Here is a 22217-nt window from a genome sequence, read left to right on the forward strand (position 1 = left end):
GAAGTGCTCCAAACCTGGCTTTGCTGGAGGAGGAGGAGGGGAGGGTTGAGGATCGACAGAAAATCCTGCTTAATCATTCCCACCGCCGCCGCCACCATCTCCACAGCCGATAGCCTTTGGGTATGAAAGGATGTGGATGCTGTGGGTGGGAAATAAGGGAGTAACACTTTACATCCAGATATGGTGACAGCTGAAGTAACAGTTTGTGACTGTTCAGCTTTACCCACGCTCCCACACTGACAAAAGGAAGGTTGTCTTCCTTGTGTCCCAAGTTGGAGAGCCCTCATCAGGGTGAAGCTCTCGCCAAACTCCTTGGGTTGAGGCTGGGGCTCGTTTTCAAAGAGCTTCTTTTGTGTTCACACAGGCTGAGAAGACGGGATGACTAACAAGCTGTCAGCGCGATCCAGTTTTCTCAGTGTGAACACAGGCAGATCAAACCTCTTATTCGTGTTTTCATTGATCTGCAGGACTGGAAATGGCTCAGACATGCAACATTTCTGCATATGAACAATACACAGAAAATAAACCTTGCCCTCCTCCATGCACACACACACACATACACATGCACACACATGCAAGCACACACACCCGGCAGTGGCTGATGAGGAGCTGAAGTGTTTTGTAGACAGCACTGCGTCACTCTTCACACCTTTGCAAAAGCACATACACTGTGCAAATGTGAATTTAAACACACCACACGCACACACACAAAGGCATGATGCAAATGCTCATCAGTGCTGTGGCTAAATGTGAATTATACAAGATGTTTTTTCCCAAGTGCACACAACGCTAACCTTCACTGAAACCAAATCTTACCTCAAGTCTTCACTGTAAAATGTAATTATTTACAATACAGGGACTTGCCTTTTGTTCCCATAAGGGAGGCTAGTCCCCACAATGTGGCTGTGTAAATTTATGTCCCCACAATATGATACAAGTCCATCCACATGCACAAACACATGTCTGTAGATGCTGTACTGCCTGGGTTGAGTCTATCAGAGCAGAGGATGAAAGAGGGCTGGGATGTGTGATGTTAATCTAACACTTTTGAGCACAAGAGCGAGCACAGTAGCTGATCTCACACTCACACCTTTCTATCTTTCCAATTCTGACTTATCACATATACAGGCACATGCACATGCACATCCACAGGCAGGCATGCATGCACACGGGGGGCCGTTCTTAGTAGTTTTTTGTTGCTCTGTTTGTCATTACTCACTGTCAGTGGGAAAAAACAACAAAATAGCTGGCTGAAAAAAAATATACAAAATGAAATTTCTGCAAAGACAAGCTTCTTCTTGTGTCTGGATGCAGCTCGCTGATTGAATAGAGAGGAGAAATCATGCTGGACTGTCTCCATGCAGGGGGGCCCTCCCAAGATTGGTTGGACCCCTAGGCGGGTCCTACTCTACGAGCTCTTTCTGGTTATCATGTATGCAAGTGCAAACAAAGACACCTCTTGCTAAACACACACACACACACACACACACACACACACACACACACACACACACACACACACACACACACACACACACACACACACACCATGCTCTTTATTATACTAGTTGTCATCTGCTCTCTCATACTTCTGCAGAACTGCCAGATCGTGTTGTTTATACCGGATCAGCACAGCACACACACACACTATGAGCTATGAGCACATGTTTGAAAGCCGAAGAGAAGATCAAGGCTGTTGTAGCGCCACATACACAAGTCTGCTCATTTTCTGCAGGCCTCTAAGAAAAGTCAAAGGCGTCCGGTCAGAAGTGAGAAAATAGAATGATTCTGCACACATTATAATTATTTCCACACCACTCTAGCCACGTGACAGCGTTTCATTCAGACTGCTTCTGCAAGACAATACCAGCTCTGTAGATGTCTCCCCAAAATCCCTTAATGTGGCTGCTTTTTCTGGAGAGGAGCCACTTGAGAAAAATGATGCTGTTAAGAGCATAAGAAAGAAGGTGCACCTTAGAGAATGAGATTGGAAAAAGTAAAAAACTGAAATAAAAAAAAAAAAACTAGCAGCTGGAATGGAGGGAACGCAAAAATACAGCAAGATGGTCTTGGAAAATACACTGAAATGCAACGTTTTTGTATAGGATGTATTAATCTGATAACTGGAGCTGAATGATAATTTCCTGAACCCAAGAGAATCAAAACCCACTGGCATGTTTTAAAATTGATATTTAAATTTAATTTTGGACTCATAGCTCAGAAGAAAGCATGTTGCTGTCAAAATGTCAGTTGCTGGGATAAAGATTTAAGCTGACATTATTTGTCCCCAAGGAAATTGTCTTGCACGTAAGGGCATAAAAATATTTACAAAATAAAACCTGTCCCTGCTTTCCTTTCCGTATATTAACGTATAATGTTTTCTGCCATCTTTAACGAAATCAAAAATGACTTTATATTCCTGAAAAATTTGAGGAGCGTCACCCTGTTTCCAAAGCTGCTAATGCTTCTGAACCACCCCCAGAAAGTACAGTTGCTACATAAAGTCTAATGAATGGCCCAATTAAACCAACAGATTGATAGTAAATGGCTGGTAAACTCCAGAGAGTAAAACGACCAAAGTAACGATGCAATAAAACCGATGTTGGGCCTCAGTCGCATGACCCAGAGTTTGACTGCATTTGTCTTGAAGGTATTGATTGAAATGGCCATATGAATGATTGCATCAGTTGGATTATTGATGGACACGTGGGGAAAGAGTGTGTAATTTAACAGTCCCTCGTGTGTGCTCTGGTCACCCTGATGGCTATCAGCAATAAACACAAGTCAGACAGAGACAGGATGGGAATCAATGTCTGGGTCTTACGTTTCAGATCAGGAAATCATGGCATGTGACATGAGCTCATGGAGAGTAAAGGTCCGTGTGTGTGTGTGTGTGTGTGTGTGTGTGTGTGTGTGTGTGTGTGTGTGTGTGTGTGTGTTTGTGTGTGTGTGTGTGTGTGTGTGTGTGTGTGTGTGTGTGTACTTGTACTTGCTACATAGTGAGGACCAGAAGTTTTTTAACCACAGTCTGAGAACATTTTTGGAAAGTGAGGACATTCTGGCAAGTCTTCACAGCTCAGAAGGGCTGTTGAAGGTTCAGACTAGGCTTTAAGAGTTAGTTAGGTTTAGATAAGGCTAAGGTTTGGGTTTGGGCCTTTAGTCGTGATGGGTAAGGTTAGGGTAAGGGGATAGGAAACGCAGCATGTCAGCGAGGGTCCGCATAAGTATAGAGTACAAGTACGTGTGTTAATTTGTGCGCAATTTCTAAATACTGGGATGTCCATATGAAAAGTCTACAAATACTATCAAACGTGGCCAATTCTTCTTCATATGGAGTAGTTTTCCATCATGTTTACATGTCACACTTGTCCGAATCTTTTTCCCTCCGGGCCTGTGTATGGTGACCTCCTCCATCATCTGCAGCCGAGAATGACTTTGATTCCCATTTCATCGCCTCATCTCATCCATCTCTCTTGAGCTCTCCATTGTCTGAGGCATGCATTTAAATGACAGTGATACATATGCCGCATTACAGAGACAAAAGGTCGACATGGCCTCAGTTTTTACTTGCATTAAAAAAGAAAAAAACCTGACAAAACCTTATGCCATGGCTCGCCCTCATGGCGCTGCATAAAAAATTCACGGGAGAGGAGAATTTATCAGCCCCCTCTTTAACAGCAGCACCCAGAGACTTAGCCGGCTGAGGTGTGTGCGAGGATCCCATTAAAATGCACTACAGAAAATGAGATTTGGGGGAGCCCTGTGAAAAACCATGCATGTAATCATCTCTCTTCCCCTCTCAGTTTATCTGCGAAGGATTTGGAGGAGGCTTTGGTTCCCCACCCTCCCTGCCCCTCAACCTCCCCCTGTACTACACATTAATATTCATAGAGAAGATTCTCTCCTTACTGTCTGTAGCTGCCTGTAGCCCACAGACTTGGCTTATTAGGAATCTAAAATATGGCAAGCAGACTCTATATAGGGAGAGGTTATTGTGATTTTCACGCACTGCCCGGGTGGACTGATAATGTTATGACTCCTCCACACTATCTGTGTTGTCGTGTTTCTTGTGAGTCTTCAGTTTTATTGAAATATCCCACTTCAGTTCGCTAATCGGTGCATTGCCTTGTGCTTAGCGATAGCGTATTCACAGTTCTGTGCTACAGTGTGAGTTCACAGGCTGACTTGGTTGATCTTGTGGCTTGTTTTGGTCAAAGCCACCATGGCAGAGTGAGTCACAGTGAAACAGAGTGCTCCAGTTTGCCTTTCCTGCTTTGGTTCATGATGAACATTATTGAGAGAGAGAGAGAGAGAGAGAGAGAGAGAGAGAGAGAGAGAGAGAGAGAGAGAGAGAGAGAGGAGGTGACTCATGCCTCCCATGAACAGCTTCAGTAATTACATGCTCAAAGACAATAAGTCCACCTTGCAGATCTCTGAACAACAAACTCCACAATGCCTCCACCTATTACAGCATTTCTTCTCCCCCCAGAGTCACCTCCATGTGTGTTTTCTCCACACTTATTGCAAAATATAACTGATTTCCAAGTTCACTTCTCTCCTCATGCAGCATGCAGCATGCAAAGCTTCCACCTGTCTCACACTCACAGTGCAGCACATAAGCAACATATCTTAAATATTAGCCAGATCTACAACTTTAAATATAAATCAAAACATTTTTGTTATTGCATATTCCCATGAATGCAATTAATATAGATGATTTTAAAAGGATTTACGGGGGCATTTTGCTCTTATTTGACACCAGAGATAGACAGGAAACGTAGCTCACATGCAACAAAGATTGAGATGACATGGTGTGTGTGTCTTAAACCACAAGCAGCAAGGACGCACAATCATAAATGCTTTTATGCACACTTATGGCTAAAAGTTGGTAAAATGTGTTTAACTGCATAAAAATTGCATTTAATGTGATACACTGCAAGACAGAACCCAAGTCCATAACACACATAAATGGTCAAACTGTTGGTCAAAGCTTCTGCAAACATTTGCCTGTACCCTAACTGACCCTCTTCTCCAGAACACACTGAAGTGAGTAGAGTGCAGTCTCTCTCTCTTTCTCTCTCTCCTCTTTCACATGTAAATTAGTCTTTAATCTCCGCTGCTCTAATAGACAACCATGGCAACAGAGGCAGGCCTAATGAGACAGAGGCGCAGGTTAAAATCAGCCTGCATGCTACCACCATTCGCACGATCAACAGCTTAAATGCACACACGATCACTCATGCCCACGCACATATCCTCACGTGCACACTCACACCTACATGCAAACATTGCACAGATGTGTAGATCCACTCTTGTATTGTAGCACAGAAGAGAATTACAGTTTAAATACTGTGACACTTGCATGAATAGCAAACTTCTGTTGTTCATTGTATTACTGTATGAACAAAAAACAGACCAGCGAGCCCCCAAAGCTTCCATAAATGTTAATTTGTAGGTTGTGAATTGAGAACTAAATAGCAAAATGCAGTATAAAATCAAAGCCTTTACAAGCTATTTTTGTAAAGCAGTTGTCTGAATAATTAGACAATCCACTCAAACGAAGCATGAAATTAATCATAGACTGACAAGAAATGCGTTCAATCTGTATGAAACAAAGCATGGCACATATAAGGAAAAGAAATCATGAGAGAAGGTCGTCTGGAAGATATGAAAGAAAAAGAATAGACGAAGACATAACTGACCACAAACACATGCAACTTAGTCCACTGACAGACACGTGGAAATGAAGATGCTACACACACACACACGCACACACACACACACACACACACACACACACACACACACACACACACACACACACACACACACACACACACACACACACACACACACAAAGGGATAAAGCTTTGAATACAGCGTTAAAAGGCACTCAAGTAGTGCTCATTTCCATGTGAGTGGTACTGATGCTCCAGCACTCTGTTGACTGTAATTTACAGCCATATTAAATCCATTAGACCAACATGTGTTTTCAGAATAGTTCAACCCACAGACAAGCTTTTCAGCGTGCTGCAGTCCCAAACCTCAAACTCACAGACACATGCTTTACGTAGGCAGCGAGTTAAGAAGAACATGGGGGGATGTGAGGCAGTGTGTGTGTGTGTGTGTGACGCATGACATCTACAATGCAACAGAAGTATGTTATAATTATTTCATGAGCAGATCTTTGTTTTTCAATACTGTAATTTTAAAATCCTGTTTTACTGGTTACTTGTGGAACATTTTGTTTTTAGCCTCACAAACATCCCGCCACGTTAAGCCATCTGTGGAATGAGAAACAGTTTGCGCTCTACGAGACGTTCATGCTGCAGGAACATGAGACAAACTGACACCCAAACTGACATGTTTGGTGTTTTCATAGCTTAGCATCTGATTTTTAACTAAAAATATGTTGCTGATGCACTGTTGACCTGCCGAGTTTGTAGATTCTCTCCGCAAAAATTATATTTGAGTGTTTCACCGTGATTTTTAAAAACCGTGAAGCTACAAAAAAAATGCATCAATTCAGTCTGCATGAAATAATACAAGTAGTTTTTATATAAGCTTCTATGTAAAGGAAGGGAAATGTAGTTTCTGAAAAGCTTCACACCGTTAGATATTCTCTCCGTTGTTGCTCTATAATCTCTTTATCGACTGCACTGCAGCAAATGCGCAAATGCCACAAGTATAACCTGTCACATCTGTGAGAGCTCCTCTCACAAACCTTTTCTTGTCTTACAGCCACACAGGGAGCAGATGTTGGCACGCTCCTACAACACCTTCCATTGTAATTATTCTGTGTACACCGACACAGTGCTATCACCTCACACAGGGGTCTGTTGCTACACCAGCCTAATTAGCAATTAACAATCATAGCCATGAAAACACTGTCTATTGGGATTCACTGGGGGAATATAGGCTGTAAATAAGAAAAGAAAGAAAATATGAACAAAAGAACAGTATGGGTATATTCCCCATAGCATATAGAATATATGATGAGTAGTAATTATTGCATTAATAATAAAGCGTTGTATGACTGTGATGTGATTGTGTAATTTTGTTCACTTAGAAGAGCGTAGGCTGCTGACAGACAGAACACACTCGTTCTGTCTGTCTCTGGTCCAATGTTATTTTTGCCCTGAGGCCCAACACAATTAACACCCACTGCCAACTGGTAACTTGTGTGTGTTGTGTTGAGAGCTTGTGCATGCATGTGTGCGTACGTGCACTAATGTGTCTGCTCTAGATACATAAACCGGTTTAATTTGTTTATTCATTCAGGCAAAAATGACTGTTTTTCTGACAAAATGTGTGTTTTGCCATAATTACAAAGGCACATACATATCTGCAGATGCACTGTGAGGGAAATTTCAGTTTGATTGATTAAGATTTTTATATGTTCTGACTCCTAATTAATTGCTCCTCACAAGTTAATTTCTCAGTAAATGTAAAATAAACATGCAATGAAGCTCTGTTTAGTTTGGCACACGGAACAAAGAAGAAAATTACAGTAACACACACACACACACACACACACACACACACACACACACACACACACACACACACACACAGACATGCATCGTTTGTTATACAGCATCTGTTAAAAAAACACAAATGTCCCAAGATTGATCACTCAAAAGCAAATCAATGGCATTTAGACATTTTGGAATGTATCAGTAAATCAGTTAAACCCTCTGCAACAAGAAACAATAAACCTTTCTTCAGAGGTAATAAAAGAGTACAGCCCATTCCATTAATTTATTGTCCCCCCTCTGTGTGCATGTGTGTGTGTGTGTGTGTGTGTGTGTGTGCGTGTGTGTGTGTGTGTGTGGATGAAATATGAGTGGATAATCACAGGCCAGGAATTCTTCCGGCAGTCCGGCAGGCAGGTCGGTATGCCGTGCGGAAGAATGCGGAAGCTGCAAAGTCAAAACAACACTGGGTAATGGAATGAGGGGAAAAATGACGAAGGACGTGAGGAGGTTCCTGGAGGACAGGAGCGAGGGAGAGGAAAAAAGGAGTGGCCAACAAGTGGAGGAGTAGGAGGAAAAGGAGTGGGGAGGATTTTAATCACACTGGAATGAAAATATTTCCAACCTTTCTGTGGCATCCAAAACTGTCAAAGTAATGGGAGAGCTACGGTAGGAGTCCAGATTTGAGACACAGCTTGAATTTAGACACTCCCTTTCACGCATTAAGTGAACATGCTTTTCAAGAACCAAAATATGCATAAGCACTCACTCTGTTTAGGTGTTCTGTTTATTATGAAGCTCCAAAATCCCTCCATAAAGGAGGTTTAACACAATGATCACTCTTATTCTCCACCTTCTCCCTGCCTCAAAACTCATCCGCGTTACAGCCTTCCATGCCCCATCCAGAATCACTCTAAATCTGTGTAAATAAGGAAATGCTCCAATTTCGATGCACACCACAGAAGAAAAGATGCATGAAAAGATGCGTGAGCCCCGTAACACAATACAATTGAGAGGTGTGGAAATCTCCCCTCCTTAATCCAGAAATCAGTGCTGTGGAAAGAGGGATTTGGGTCTGTCACTGCTAAGCTCCTTGTCCCTGGTGTATTATTGGAGCTGTGGCATAGAGGAGAAACACTGGGAGGATGATGCCGCCGCTCACTGCATTATAAACAGGTTTCAGTGTTTGGGAAATAAGCATCTTGCCGTAACGGAATTTCCAGGAGCAACGTAAGAAGAATGATGGCATCGATGGCAGCCGACGCTTATCTCTGTGCTGCATCTGCGTACATATACAGCTCCCACTGCTGGGCTGCAATCTTTGGATGAATGTACAGACCGTGTTGGTGTCTGCTGCAGGAAAAGTGGGAGAGCGTGTGCACCGAATGCAAATGAGTGTAATTATTTATTAGCTGTTTCAAAACATCATCTTTTCCAGCTCAAGAGCAGTGGAAAGATGACGCACATCACCTGAGACACCCATATTCAGACACTCAGACAAACTGCTCTTAATTAACTGTGGTCATGTTATTAGAGAACTGTGAAATCGTGCCTTGAATCTGCAGATTCAAAGGATCATTAAATAAATTATATGATATGTAATTCTCTCGTATTCTGGTGTTGTGCATTTTTGGAGGGGGGAAAGGTGTCGTAGCACAACTACAGTAACAGTAGAAATAGCACTTGGGGAGATTCTATATGCAGGAGCAATGCATAAGACATGAGCTTTGTCAGGGAGGTGAGTGGGTCGCAGCTCCAACCCTGTGCTATTCATAGACCCTGCCGATAACAGGTTGACTTCTCTGGGAAAGCAGCAGGCAGGGAGCTGGGGGTGGGGGGGTGGTAGACGAGAGACAAAGGAGGGAGGGTGCAGCAGAATTCACCTGTGGAAAGAAACACAACAGAGCTGAGAGGAGAGGAGCTTAAGGCTTAGAGCAAAAGGATGAAACGGAGGATAACGAGGAGGAGGAAGCATCCTTCCATCCACACACACACACACACACACACACACACACACACCTGCACATGACAGTTTCACATCTGTTTGTCAGAGAAAAGAGGCACTGCCACAGAGAGGCTTGAATAAGATGGAGCGATTGGTAAAGAAAAGAATAAAAAAAACTGTTGAGTTTCCACCCAAACAAACATCCACATGTCAGTTGCATTTTAACATGTGTGCGCCTGGAGGAAAAATGTGGAGGAGCGCCTCCTCTGCTCCATCTCTCCCTAATGTGTGAAAATAAACTTGTGAAAGGAGGTGACAGCGAGGCAGACCTGGGACAGACGCGACGTATCAACCCGGCCTCATTCAGCCGTGGCAGCAGTCACGTTGGCCTGGTGTGACTAACTGCAATCATGTCATCTGTAAGCCCTGTGACTACGCCCTATCTGTCTGTCTGCAGCAGCGATTTCACACATATCCTCACACTCCAGTCTAAGACCCGAAGAAGGGATGGAAAAGTAAAAAAAAAACACAAGCTACATCTCAGTCTGTCCTGCATCTACCAGCAAAGCTGTCGTCCTTCCTGTTGGTCGATTCTGATAATGCTTCTGTACTTTTACTAAGGTAGGTTTTTGAATGCAGTTAGCTAAATATTTTGGTACTTTTACTTAAGTAAATAACCTAACACCTTCATCCTCCACATGTGCAATACACATCCTGCATGCACCACCATTTACACCATCTCACCTGTAGTTAGATGCCCACCTGGAAACCTACGTTAGACTGAATCAATGACATCACTCCTCACTGTTCTTTGGGTCCCAGTTGGCTCCTTTAGCTGCTTTACTCCATATCACAGTGTCCATGGTCTCCCCATTGAGGAGCTCTGCCAACGTAGCCAATCCCTCATGCCAACGGAAATGGCTGCCTCTAATTTAGCTGAACCGGCTGCATTCCTCGCCTAAAACAAAGCCGTTGCTGTTCACCATATTAAGGCGATCTTGCAACAGATACCAGCTCCATGTTGAAACGGACTCTAATCCCTCTTTTCATGCTGGCCTCCTGGTCCTCATCCAGTTGTGCTACAATTGACAACTGAACTCTCTCGGGCGGAGGCACTCTCATTTTTTTCTGGCCTTCATAATAATAGTGATAATGCATTTTATAAGTAACACATGTTTCATTAAATTCAAATCTCAAAGGAGAAATTGGAGGGTAGAGCCATAGTGTAATTAAAAGCAGGTAAAACAACAGGGAAAAGGCAAAATCGAAAGCTGTGGGATGAGAATTAGTGGTTTTGTTTTTAGTAACTTAGAAATACTGTGATAATTTGTAAGGGCATTTTTGAGGATTTCTTTAAATGAGTGTCTGATATGCCTTCAGGTGGTTGGGAAATTTGTTCAAATGGTTCAAAGCAGCTGTCCCAGAAGTTGAAACCCCCTGAGGATCACGTTAGACCTGGAGGACTGAACCTGATGGTGCAAATGGAGGTTTTTACAAGCTATTTTCTTTCCTTCGTCATGGTTACATCTGTCTCGCTACGCTTCGCTCTTATTTCTCTCATTCACATTCATTTCCCTTTGCTTCTCTCTTCCTCTCCCTCTCTACACCCTCTCTGCCTGAGCCTGCCCTGACCCAGACGTCTGTTCCCTGTCTGAGCTCCTGCCAGATTCCTGCAAGGGGAGGAATGCGAGAGAGGGCCTCGTCGAGCCACAATTAACATTTCGTCGGTGCTGTGCCCACACCTATGCAGGGTGCTTAATGATGGCATATTCATGAAACACAAATATTTGCACAGAAAAGCTGTCTCCCAGCGACCGCTGAGAGGCAGGGGAAGATAATTGAAAGGAGCTTGAGGCACTTCTAAAAAAGCGAGGAGGGGAGATGAAAAAGAAAAGGAGAGCTGAGATAAATGGAGGAACGGGCTTTAAAGAGACTGTTGGTAGCTAGAGGATACCCTGTGAGGAGTGTGTAGTGACAGGAGAAAACCCCTCTCTGTGGGGGACAGCAGCACATGCTGAGAGGGCACCAGCAACAGTGAAAGAAAATCCTGGCACATCGATGTGGGGAGAGACGGAGAGAACAGGAGAAGGAAGACAGAGAGAGAGCGGGGGGAGGGGGAGACAGGTAGGGTGTGATATATTGTTTTAGCAGATTGAGAAATCAGATACAGTAAAACAGAGATGTGTTGAAAAAGAGAGAAGAAGAAGAGGATGACAGCTGACAAAGGGTGGAGAGAACGGAGAGATGATACACTGAGCGGTTTTCCAAGAGGAGCAGACTGCATACCGTCCTCCATTTCCCCAAAGAACATCCCTCCCTACTGCTGCCCCCAGCTGGGAGCACGCACACACACACACACACACACACACACACACACACACACACACACACACACACACACACACACACACACACACACACACACACACACATACATCTAGCCCGGCTGTCTGGTTGGGGGAGGGGTACACTGAGATGCAGGGAGACGGCGAGGGATAGTGATGGAGAGGGAAAAGAGGAGAGCAACAGAGAAGGATGCAACAAGGAAGGAAGGGAAGGAGAGACGGGAACAGAGGTGGAACGCTCGCAAAAAAAACAAAAGAGGAAGAGAAAAATGATGTTACACATGGCGAGTCTCTGTGTGTGTGTGTGTGTGTGTGTGTGTGTGTGTGTGTGTGTGTGTGTGTGTGTGTGTGTGTGTGTGTGTTGCCTCCACCTGCACTGCAATGCTTACACTGTAAATCACCCACCTGACTCAGCATCCCACTCTGTCCACACACACATACACAAGTACACACACCTCTATTCATCATCCATGTTCTCCTGCCTGCCGCTGCCACACACACACACAAAATTCCAACAAAATCCCCCTGCAGAGAAGTAATTCAGGAGTCAATAACACGGTACACACACACACGCGCACACGCACACACACAGACAGCTCCCCCCCAGTGCTGAAAACACACACATGCACCATCCCCCCTCCAAGCACCCACATAAACACATATATATATGTACACACACGCACACATGCAGTCCTAAACGAGACAGCTGGAGCTATCAAACCAAAGCCTGTGAGAGCCAGCTTTCTTCAGATGGATTTGAGATGTGGGCTTTACCGTATCATCTGCCAGCACGCTGCTGGGAATGAGACGTCACATTCATAACAGCCTACTGCCTTATAAGGCAATTATCTCTCTTCTCTCTCTCTCTCTCTCTCTCTCTCTCTCTCTCTCGTTCTCCCCTTCAGTGGGGGGAGGGATGAGTGGTTTCAATTATGTGCGACAAAGACCAAATTAGGCACCTGGCAATTTCAATATGGCCCCTTTCTCTGCATTAAGTTGATAGGATGTGGTTTTGATGGGGAGGTAATGTGGTTGCATGCATCTCGGGCTCATGGATGTCTGTGCAGTGATAAACAAAGTGCTTTCGAATTTACGAATAACAAGAACAAAGATCACATTTCCGAGCCTTGCAACATCTTGCAGAAAAATGAGCAATGGACACACATGCTAAAAAAAAATGGAGGTGTTCTTTTGTTCTTAGAAAGGAAAGCAGAAACTGCTGTGCACATTCCATTATGCCGGTCACACAAAGGCTCAGCAGCAGGCCGTGATCGATCCATCAGTAGCAGCTTTGAGGGCACGTTGAGACTCTACTCTCATTGACTACTTCGCAATCAATAGCTGCTGATCACTGGCTGGAGAAACTAGCTGGGGTATCTGAAGCTGCTCTTCTGCTGCGATCATGCACTTGGTTTCACACGCAGACCACAATGAACGCAAGATATTCAAATGCAACCAGTTGCTGCTCTCAAACACCCTGTCGTCTCTCACCAACACACACAAAACACACTGTATAATGTGAAAATGTACTCCCACACACACTGAAATGTAGATAATCTCTCTAATGAGGGATGGCACATTGCAGCTGTATGGATTCTGTCATCTGTCAGGCCGTGCGGCCTGCACACAGGTATCATGGCTCATACAAATGCATGAATGCAGCTTTTCATTTTAAATTTCTTTTATTCAATTTAGTTTAGCACCATCCACCCGTAGAACCAGCCATTATCTCCTGACACCATATCTGAACACCCCAAGTCAAGAATGGAAAAATCAACTCTTCATCGAGTGTGAGTGTGCACTCAACCATCCCCTTTTTTCCATCTCCATGTATGGTGCTGCTGCTGTGTGGCTGCGAGGGGACCGGCGAGGCTCGCAGTTCCTCTGCACCTCACAGGCAGCCCAGCTCTAATCCACTGAGCTGCTGAGGAAAGAGTGCTGACGGTGCCCTTTTCCACCGAATATCTCCTAATCCAGCTGGCTTCGGGTCTGGGAGAATAATCCTGGATTAGGAGCTCCTCCCCGTGGAGCGGCCATAGGGTCCCTCTTGGGGGCCCCCTGCCACAGTCAGCTGTGCCTGAGGCGCCGCGCTTTTCACATCGTGAGAGAACATAACAGCCAATCCAAAAACGGGCAAACAGTGTCTGATTAGGATAGAATTGCATCAAACCTTGCCGTGTCGCCCCGAGGGTAGCAGCGGTGCTTATTGGAGATGAATACCAGTAAAGAGGGATAATGATGGATAGGCCTTGTGATGTTACAAGTGCTTTTCATTTGAGGTGACACAGATTTGGATCCAAGAACGGCAGGAATTGAGCCCCCAACAAAGCACTTTGTTAGCACAGGATACACTCTAATTGGCACATTGTTGGAAATGACAGCCATTGTCTTAATGCAAGTGCTGGCGTGTGTGTGTGTGTGTGTGTGTGTGTGTGTGTGTGTGTGTGTGTGTGTGTGTGTGTGTGTGTGTGTGTGTGTGTGTGTGTGTGTGTGTGTTCCCACCTTAACCCTCAATGTCAAAAGCTAAAAAAAAGGTGGCGCTGGTTCTAAGTGGATCAAAAAGACCTGAGATGACTAACACAGTCATGGTAATGACACATATCTTATTTACACTCATTACAGACATCAACATCTTTCAGGCCTGAGTCAAAATAAATACCAACATAGCTGTTTCACAAATAAATGAGGTATAAAAACACTTGATGATGAGTTTGAGGTGACTACAAAGCGACCACCGAATGGTCTGCTGAGAAGTCATAAAGATTCTTCAGACATTAACAAAGAGTGACAAATTATTCATGTTCAGAGGTTGGCTTAACTCAACAGGGGGATCATGATCTTCTGACCAAGATGTGTCACAGCCGCAGACTCGCTTGATGCAAGAAGTAGCAATAAGTCATCCACAGTACAGGCAGAGAGTAGAGACATATTAAATAACTGGAGGGTTTCAATTTCTTTCAATTGATTAGTAATTAAGGTGAAAGACTATATTCACCGCCTCCTATATTGAAATCAATGCCTGTCAGCTGAGCACATGCAATTAAATACAGATGAACAATGCAGGTCTTTCCCCATATTTGTATTTCAGTCATCAAACCAAAGATTGATCCAGAGCTCATCTGGAGGTTGAGAGTCAGGACATGGAGCGTTATTAGCGTGGTGGTCCGATCAGCAATCAACAGGCTTTTTAAGCTGTGCATGTGATGTGCTCCCTCAGCACACAATCACCTGTTTATTTACCTGCATGGCTGCCCAAGAGAGACGAGGGCTTGCGTCAGTGCACATATCCCACGGCCCCAGTGAAGCGCAACAGGGGACATCGAGGAGGCTTAATGCAGAGTGTGTGTGGACACATCATGGCAACATCGCTAATGGTTGTCAAGACGACTTTTAGCTCCACGCTTTGAATTTCATCACCAATGGTTGTTTGTAATTACAGGGAAAAGTTCGTTTTTCTTGTTGTAATGGACACTGGAAAGCCTACATCAAATGATAGGTGATTTTATTTTCAGTAGCTCAGTTAGCTCTTAATGTAGCCATATGTAAAGCCATAAATAAAGGACAAGACTGCTGTTATTTCATATGTTTCTTACTGCTCACAAATCCCATGGAAAAATGAAAACCAGCAACATTTTAGTCGAGACATAAATCTTAAAAATGTCTCACTCATGTACAGTTTAATTCTTTTAAAAAGACAAATGTTTGGCAGATGTTACTCAGACAGGAACAACTTATGCATCTGTTGGAGGCAAATTATTGCACATAGTGGAAGATAAAGATGACATTATTGTATATTTTCAGTAATAATTCAATAGTCTAGATGTGAATTAGAAATATCTCATGAATATAATGTGTCATTTGTTTAAACAGCTGGTAGTTTTTAGCAAATGTTTCTAAAGAAGGAGTTATCAGCTAATTTTGGGGGGATTACTTTCAGATGTGGATTAATACACATTTGGTGCTCTATTGAGAATTCACAGCAGCTGGATGTTGAATGTGTGATTGAATCAGAAAAAACTACGGCGCTCATGTTCATCACAGTGAAGGTTTGGGAAAACAATGGAGCTCTATGGCACAAAGGAACAAGACAATACTGTTAGGATGATTAATTAATTGTTATTTTTGGTCTTTTCAAGAAATTTGTCGACATATAGAAAAGTACAGAACATTGGCACCTTTAACAAATATGAGCAACAAAAAGCAGCAAATGTATAGCTTCAGTATGACTTGAAAACACTCCGTTACTGTATGTGATTGAAGCTCTGTACTTGCAGCCTTTAATTCCATGCTGTTTAAATACGCTTACATGTGAGAAGAAATTGTTGTGGATTTGTTTGGCAGCAGTATAAAAGGTCATGCACACAGCAATAAAACATCTTTCATAAGATGACTTTATAATGCAAAAAAGCTCATGTTCAATCTTCCATGAATCACGGAGCTTTTATATTAAGAGATGATTAAGAGATAAATGCAAAGCTGAGTCTGAGTCATTCATTTCCTCCCTTGTTGTGCCTGCACCAAAATATGCAAACACATACACGCAATGTTTCACACGCTCACACACCAGCAGGAAGACCAGTGGGGCAAGGGAGGGGATCTGAAACACACACAATAATACAGATGTGTATTTGCATTCACAAGCACACACACACACACCTGCACTATATGTGTGTGTGTGTGTGTGTGTCTCATACTCACACCATGTAAATCCATTGCAAAGTTAATATGTCACAAACAGTACTGCACTGTCCAATCCATCGTAGCACCTGTGACATATCTCAGAAGCATTCAGCATAGCAAACACTCAAAATAACCCGTGAGCTCTAAAATACACAGAAAGTCATAACATATATCTTCACCCCTGTCAACCTCAATCCACCGACTACCACTCCCCCCCCCCCCCCCCCCCCCCACTGCCTGCAGCTATTTTGAGAAGTGCCTCATTTTCATTTCAATCTCCTGTATGATATAGAGCAGGCTGCCATAAGCTGACTCCTTCACGTAAAAGCCGCTAACAGCTGAATAGGGCAAAGACGCGAAGGGCTTGAAAGAGCGACTATTGTAATGATAAGACGCCAAGTCAATCTATTTGCATTCAAGGGTGAAAAGACATCTATTTTTGTGTCTGCTTGCATGAATAGAAAGAAGAGAGAGGAGGCAACATGAAAGCAGTGGCCTATGCATGTCTTGTGTCATACTTCATCACTTAGTATGTATTAAGATCAACAGTGGGAGAAGTATTCAGATGTTTTACTTAGTAGAAGTACCAATACCACACTGTGAAAACACTCCACCACAAGTAAAAGTCCTGCATTCAAAACCTTATTGAAGAAAACTTTACTGAAAGTGTCAAAAGTAAAAGTAGTCACTGTGTAGTAAAATGGTCCCTGGCAGTGTTCTGATGTTTTGGGATAAATGTAAGTGCTGCATCAATGTGAACGTTGCATTTGAACTCATTTGAACTACTTTATATACCGTTGGGTAATTTAATCTACAGCAATGCATAATATTCTCTAAGATTGTCATGTTTGTGGCATCGTCCTGTGAGAACCACATATCTTCAAAAAAAAAAAAAAGTTTTCATGAGCTCAGAAAAACAGCCTTTTTTCAGCGTTGTGACGATTCATTTTAATGCTAATCCAAGAGGGTTTGTCAGAAATTTGCATGTTCAAATTCCCATAATTTGAAGATACATGGTTTTCTCTGGACAGGAAGGGTATGAAACATTGTAATCTGAAAAGTAACTTGTAACTAAAGCTGTCAGACAACTCTAGTGGAGTATAAAGGACAATATTTTTTGTCTCTGAGATGGAGTGGAGTAGAAGTAAATACTGAAGTAAAGTACAGGTACCTCAATTTTGGACTAATGTCCAGTACTTGAGAATATGTACCTATAGATGCATTCCACCACTGATAAAGATATCAGTACCTGCAAGCCAATGTTGCATCAAGTGTAGAATCTGTAGCTTTTTTTCAATGCTGCACATTTTTCTGAATATACTACATCAAATGTTGTAAAGTCTGAAGCTGGAGGACCGAATTAAAGTAGAAACAAAGCAATGAGGCAATAATTCTTGAGGCAGATTCTTTGTTAATGTTGTTATGAATCCTGGCTACAGCAGGATGGGGTTCTCACACTTTTTTTAATTGGTCTTTCTGAGTAAACTCAATAGGTGATGAACCCACATTTCTCATGTGTAAACCTACTGTTCCCATCTTGAATCCTCAACAGATACAGTTAGCAGAGCACTCCAGTAATGTAGTATTGGACTTAAAGTTGGTGGACTTGCAAGAGATTTATTTATTGGTCATAATCAGTGTAGTTGAGGTTGAGAGTTCCTGAGTTTTAGATGCCAACCTGGGTTTTATTTCTTTTTAATTTCCTCCTTTAAAGCCTGTCCACCATGGGATGTTGTAATAGTACATGCACAGTGATGCTTTATGGTCCTGATAACATCAAAACAGGAAAACTTGCATGCATGGTAAACGCCCACTTCAAGCTCCATGTCTTCAGTGTTCTTCTCAGACTAGAAAGTACTCTGAGAGCCATAGAAATCATTGTGCAACAACTTTCATTCACAGGACATTCAGCACTCCCCATGACTATTAAAATGCCTTTAATGTGTAAAATTGGTAGAGCACCACTTTAAGGTGTATCTAATAGACCTACATTGTAAAATATAAGGGTAGGATTGCCTTTCATTGCCATCTGTTTCAGTAACCCTGAATGAATCTTGGAATTCATGTCAGAGTTAAAGCTTCAAAGCTCTGAAACAGGACAGGAACATCTATGCATGCAATGGCAATAATGACTATACCAGAAATGAGCTTTAAAATCCAAACAGCAGTGCAGCATGAAGCTCGTTCTGTTATCAGACACTCTGGTGAATCAGCCTGCTGACTGTGCCCCTGGAAAGCCCATTAACACCTCCAGCGGGCAGAGCCCAGCCCCCTCCATAAACAGCCCAGCCGGAGGTCCATCCTAATGGGCTAAACTCATTCCCAGCCTGGCCTGCTCCAGGTGTGGAAGCTGAGCCCTGTAATTGATAATTAGGGGGCAATAACCCAGCATTCAGTGCAGGCCTCGTGACAAGAGAGTAGCCAAGCCCTACACTGCCACTCAGTCAGGGGCAGGGGGAAAGGAGAGGAATGAGGAGGAGGTGTCTCAAGAGGAATCCAACAAGGGGAGCTGTTGGTGGGTGGCAGCTGAAGTAAAAGAAAAAAAAAGGACAAAATAACTTGCACTGTGTGATGCACATGCAAAAACTGATAGAGCAGAGAGTATTTGAGTACAACTCAAACTCCAAGAGCCTCCACAGAGCCTGAGTGCTTTGCGTACGTTACTGATACAATGCTTGCAGTATGAGGTTGTAGCCGGGGACCACAGGTTGGGCATATCACTCCACACACACGTTTCTGTCTTACTGTTAAACCACAGACCTTATCAATCATAACGACGCACTAAAAGTTCTCTAATCTCACGCTGAGTAGAAATAAGTAAAGTGCCTCCAACGAGCTCTGCACTTCTCAGGCAGAGTTTACAACCCAGAGATGTAGTTATTATGGTGCTCAATGGGTCCATGCGCTGCTCCATCATCTGCACGTACAGTAATTTATTTTTTTCTGTGGATAAAAAACTGCATTAGCCTCTCAAATGACGCAGAGAGGTCAAAGATTTGAGTAATGAGAAGTGGCGTTTTATTCATTTATGTATTTATTGTCATTTTCCCTTTATCTTGTTTTCTGCTATAGCGATGCATTAGCCCTCAGAGAAGCTATCAATCAGGGGCTAATGGGTTGTAATTGCAGGCAGGCAGGCCCCCACATCAGAGGCAGCGGGGTCTCTGGGTGGCAGAACAATAACACGTACAGCGGAGAATCCCTGGGTGATCTCGGGGGGTATAGGTTAAGGTAATTTCCCACTAATTTTGAAGCCTCTTATACTGATCCCAGCGATGTCTTGCATAAATCAACAAGGTTAATACAGTGAGGGGTTAAAACAGAGAGACAAAAGAGTTTCAGACGTTACTGGAGAAAAGACACTGAAAAATGGATACCTGTGCTGCCAGAGCCATTCCCTAAAGACGACAGCCAGACTCTTTCCCTTTCAAGAAGGCAGCCACCTGACGATGGTGTCTGATGCTATCTCCACAGCTGTCCGTGACAGTTAGTTGAATGCCTGAGCTGTCACACACACACACTCACTCACACAGCCACAAACAGCACAGGCTGTGCTATAGATGGTTTAGGGTTAAACTCTGGGAAACACAGTCTGCTTTGCTGCCTTCTCTCATGGGAGGCCTGATATTGTTTGTCAGAGAACTGGAATGGGAGTCTCCTGTGAGGCAGAATTCACACCTCATCTTTTGCATCTTTGCAGAGTTTAAGCAAGACATGCTACAAAACAACGTCTTAGCTGCTCAGGCGAGTGTCAGCGCTTTGGATTTGAGGCACCAAAGCCAGTAAGGTGTTGTGGATTTCTGAAATTTAAGGAGTATAAAATGCAGCTACAGCTGTATTTTAAAACAAAATGTAAAGGTAGCATCATTTTTAAAGCTTCATACAGATTCTCTCTGCTTTCAGGAGGCTTGGAGCCCAGAATCTAGGAAATGCTGGCAAATTAGCTGCGGTACAAGTGAAACCAGTTTATTTCCACAAACTGCAGAACCTGCAGCTACAGACAAAAAGTGACAGTGACGAAAAATATATATATTTTATCAGCACAACAGTGGTTTCTAAGATAAACCTCAATACTCTGTACAAGTCACAAAAATTCAATGCAAATGAAAGAAAGACTGGCAATAGAAACTATAGTGCTTAGGCAAAACAAGCAGATTAAGGGTAAAAATATAGCGGGACAGGAACACAAAGTATCTTTGTTCATGGATGACGTATTAATTTTTTTTATCACAACCCTCCACATCTCTACCAACTTTAATGTCATCGTTGGATATGTTTAGTCAATTATCAGGCTATAAGATAAATATCCAGAAAACCCAGGCTATGACTTTTAACTTTAACCCACCAGATAATTTAGTAACTAAATATAGCCTGAATTGTAACAAGAAATCAATGAAGTATCTGGGAATTATTCTCACCCAAGATATTGCAAAATTATTTGAAGCCAACTATATCCCTCTCAACCTTAAAACTAAGTCTGACATCTCCAGTTACCTTTTCTCAGTCTAACCTCAAAGATTGATTTGGTTAAAATTGTGATTTTGCCCCGCCTGTTGTATCTCTTCCTATCGCTGCCAATTGAAATAAGTGATCAACAGTTCATTGAATGGCAGAAATTAATTTCTCTATATATTTGGACGGGTAAAAAAACAAGAATAAAATTCAAAGTAATGCAATTATCGAATGACAAAGGGGAATGGCCCTGCCAAATTTAAAAGATTATTACTGTGTGGCTCAGATGAGACCCTTGGTGTATCTCTGTGAACTGCAGTTCAGGGCCAGGTGGAAGGAAATAGAGGAGGGAGGATCTGTGGTCCACCTATACAGGCTAACAAAAAACTTATAGACAGTCTAACATATAAAAACTGCCCATGGATAAAAACAACACTTAAAATCTGGCACAAACTAGAAAATACAATTTAAAGGGTGCAGTAAACAAATTATGTTGGTGTGCATATGACATGGATTTTATTCCAAATAAGACAGATTTAAAATATGGATGGAATGAGGTCTAACGGCTTACTGCTACTTCATACACAATGGGTCTGTGAAAAGGTTTGAAGATCTCAAAAGAGAATATGGTTTAGAGAAACAAGATTTTTTCAGATACTTACAAGTAAGGCATCGATTAAATAATGACGGAGGAACTAAGAAGTGATATCCTGAAGGTTTTTGTTTCAACTTACAAATCTGGGAGTGGATGTAAACTAATATCTAGATTATACAAAAGTTTCCAAGACTCTTTAAACTCACACACCCTCCATATTAAATGCAGATGGGAAAGGGAGGGAGATCTGGTCATACCTGAGGATGAATGGGAAAGCATATGTAAATTACAATGGAAAACCACAACTTCACACAGTTGGTGCAAGTTTGGTTGGAAGAACATTATCAGATTCTTTATAAGCCCTGCCCAGAAGAGACATCAAGGTGGTGGAACAAACTGTTGGAGGATGTGTGGCTCAGATTTAGCCAATCATTATCATTTATTTTGGGATTGCCTGAAACTTTTGCCATACTGGTCTGATATTCATGAGCGGCTGGAATACATATTTCAAATTACTATTCCATTGGATATCCGCTCAATGTACTTCGGTACCATGGCATTGCATACCCAATCAATAGCAGACAATTATTTAATGAAGATATTATTGATTGGAGGGAAGAAAGCTGTAACAAGGAAGTGGCTACAACCCAACGCACCAACACTGGAAGACTGGCAAAGAACTGTTCATGAAATCTGTATTATGGAGAAACTGACATTTGCTTTAA

Source organism: Chaetodon trifascialis, chromosome 15 (assembly GCF_039877785.1).
Source record: "Chaetodon trifascialis isolate fChaTrf1 chromosome 15, fChaTrf1.hap1, whole genome shotgun sequence".
NCBI classification, from domain to species: domain Eukaryota; kingdom Metazoa; phylum Chordata; class Actinopteri; order Chaetodontiformes; family Chaetodontidae; genus Chaetodon; species Chaetodon trifascialis.